Here is a 3335-nt window from a genome sequence, read left to right on the forward strand (position 1 = left end):
CGCTTGCACATGATCAGTCGGCTGCTGAAGGGAAACGTTCTCCAAAAACAACCATTAGAAGATTCAAAAAGTATAGATATAGGGCAAAGGCGGTGGTGGTTGCATAGCGTCGGAGGACATTCAATCCCCTTACAAATTTAATTAGGCCTAGTTCTTTGGGTGATTCTTTCAGAATCTTGATACTCGGACCTCCTCCAACTTCTCTTAGAATTTTGAACCCATGTAATTTTTTGACAATCCTAGCTACTCCCTTTGTCTTATAGTATAAGAGCATTTTTTATATTAGTGTAGTGTCAAAAGATGCTCTTATATTATGGAACAGAGGAAGTAGTTACGATGAAAACAACTAGAATCGTCAAAAAAATATAGGTTTATGATTCCAGGAAAAGTTGAGTGAAGGTTCGGTTCTTGAATTCTAGAAGAATCGGCAAAAAAAAACTGGACCTTAATGGCTTGTCATGATGCCGGTCGCTCGGATCCAACAACCCTAGCAATGGACGCTGCGTTTTATACGCTTGTACTCCAAAGGGTGCAGCACACTGTACACCCCAGCAGGCAGCAGCTGTTCACCTCTTTTGCTCACGCCGTCACGCTCCAGCCTCCAATGGCCTCCGCCAGCGGTCGCCTCCGCGACCTCAAGGCCTTCGACGACACCAAGGCCGGCGTCAAAGGACTCATCGACGCAGGCATCACCACCGTCCCGGCCATCTTCCGCCACCCGCCGGATCACCCTGGCGCGCGCCCACGACGAAGACCGCTTCGCGATCCCAGTCATAGACCTTGCTGGAGTGACGACGGGGTCGTCCAGGCGGGCCGAGCTGGTGGCCGAGGTGAAGGCAGCCGTTAAGACCGTGGGCTTCTTCCAGGTGGTGAACCACGGCGTGCCGGGGACGGTCATGTCGGAGATGCTCGCGGCCCTGCGGAGCTTCAACGAGGAGCCGGCGGAGGCGAGGCGCCCCTACTACTCGAGGGACGGGCAGAGCCGCGTGAGGTACCACAGCAACTTCGACCTGTTCCGGTCGCCGGCGGCCATCTGGCGAGACACGCTGTACCTGGACATGGCGCCGACGGGGCCGTCGCCCGAGGAGATCCCGCCGGCGTGCAGAGGCATCGCGGTGGAGTTCACGAGGGAGGTGCAGAGGCTCGGCGGCACGCTTTTCGAGCTGCTGTCGGAGGCCCTGGGCCTCCACCGTGGGTTCCTGGAGCAGCGCGAAGCCGGCTGCCTTGAGGGGCTGAGCGTCGTCGGCCACTACTACCCGGCGTCGCCGCAGCCGCAGCTCACCATGGGCACGTCCAGGCACACCGACCCGTCTTTCCTGACGGTGCTCCTCCAGGATAGCGTTGGCGGCCTCCAGGTGCTCCACCGGCTCCGGCGGGATGATCAGCCGGTCTGGGTCGACGTGCCCGCCGAGCCCGGCGCGTTCACCGTCAACGTCGGCGACTTCCTTCAGCTGCTCTCCAACGACAGGTTCAGGAGCGTGGAGCACCGTGTCCTCTCCAAGAGCGTGGGGCCTCGAGTCTCCGTGGCCTGCTTTTTCCGGCCGCATGGCGCGGCTGCAGCTGCCAGGGTGTGCGCCCCCATCCTCGTCGGCGACGGCGCCGCGAGTCCTCCGCGGTACAGGAGCGCCACAGTGGAGGATTTGATCGTCCACTACAGGGACAAGGCTCTCGATGGCACCTCCATGCTTGACCACTACAGGATCTGATATCGATCCATCAAAGGCTACTCGATAGAATAAATTCTGTGATCACAGCACAGCAGCTAGCTGCAAGCCTGCAAGTCGATCTACTTTGCGTTACATGCGTCCGTAGAATGGGAAACAAGTCTATGCATGTATGCTTTCAACATTGGTTTCTTTTACGAAAAAGATTAATGCCCACCCGTGTGGGCGTCTGCCAACTCGCCACACAGTAGATCCTCGTCCAACCAATTCTGCACGAATATTGACGCGTTCTAACAGTTTTTATGTGCCACGTAAGACTGAGCTGGTGTGTGGGCATTTATCCGGTCGCCCGCACGTTCTTTTTCACCACAGGGGGACTGGTGTGTAGGTGTTTAGCAATTTGCCCGCACACCAGTTTTCACGCACGCAGAGGGGCTGGTGTGTGGGCGTTTATCACTTCGCCCACACGACCGTCTCCTCGCCCACATCCAAAGTTGTCAGTTGCCATATGTTTTTGCAGGGTATATGGCAACTGCCCTAACTTTGCTTGCAAGCAGATAGCAACTCTCTTTTATCCGAGTTGCCATGTGTTTTTGCATTGTACATGGCAACTGCCCTAGCGTGCACGTAAGCAGATGACAACTCTTTCTTTTACATGGCAACTGCCCCTAGCGTGCTTGTGAGCACATGGCAACTCTCTCTTTACCCGAACATGTTTTTTGCCATGCCTTTTTTGTAGTGCTACATGGCAACTGCCTAGTGTTAGTAGGTGTCAACTCCTAGTGTTAGTAGGTGCAATCATGGCAACTATAGTTGTCCGACATGGCAACTGTAGTTCAGCGACATGGCAACTGCAGTTAAATTGACATTGAAAAGGGTCCGGACCATGGCAACTGCGGGGACGCGTGGTGACTGTCACGCGGGACGTGCGGACCGTGAGGTAAGTGGCTGAGAGAGGTAGTGTGGACGTTCTCTATTTTGCCCACACGTAGGCGTGTGAGAGGGACCGCGAGGAAAAAAAAGACGGGTGGACGCTAGTTGTTTTGCCCATACATAAACGTGTGGGCTGATCCTCTTAGACACCACATAAAACGTGTGGCCAGATTCCTTAACACCCACACGCCGGCATCCTTCTTTTAATGAAAATAGGAGAGAGAAGAGAGAAACCTCCTTTTATTGAGAAAACGTATATGGTCCTGGAATTTCTGGCACAGAGTGGCGTTTTGCTGCTCTGATGCATCTACACCTATGTGAAGAGTAAATTCAAACAAATACTCTGTCCATTCCATATGTAGTGCATATTTTTTTAAAGTCAAACCCAGTGGCGAAGCTAGCACGAGGTTATACCTAGGGCTAAGCTATCTTGAGGTGATGCATTTTAGTGATTTTCCATACGCAATTACAAAGGATATTATCACTAGGTGGTAGGGCTATAGCCCCAGCTGTCCTAGGCTTGTCTCCGCCACTGGTCAAACCTCATAAATTTTGACCAAGTTTAAGAAGAAAAACATTTACATCTAGACATATATATATCATTAGATTCATCATAAGATGTAGTTTCATATTTTATATATTTAGTATTGTAGATATAAATAGTTTTTTCTATAAACTTGGTTAAAGTTTGCAATGTTTGACTTTTCCAAAAATCTATAGTCAAAGATGAGAGACTTT

At 52.0% G+C, this 3335-nt stretch overlaps 1 pseudogene; it reads left to right on the forward strand.

Moving 5' to 3' along the window:
* The first annotated feature begins 390 nt into the window (after positions 1-390).
* On the forward strand, positions 391-1874 carry LOC123133987 (1-aminocyclopropane-1-carboxylate oxidase homolog 1-like; annotated as a pseudogene).
* Positions 1875-3335: the final 1461 nt, after the last annotated feature.

This window comes from Triticum aestivum, chromosome 6B, assembly GCF_018294505.1.
Source record: "Triticum aestivum cultivar Chinese Spring chromosome 6B, IWGSC CS RefSeq v2.1, whole genome shotgun sequence".
In the NCBI taxonomy this organism is placed as follows: domain Eukaryota; kingdom Viridiplantae; phylum Streptophyta; class Magnoliopsida; order Poales; family Poaceae; genus Triticum; species Triticum aestivum.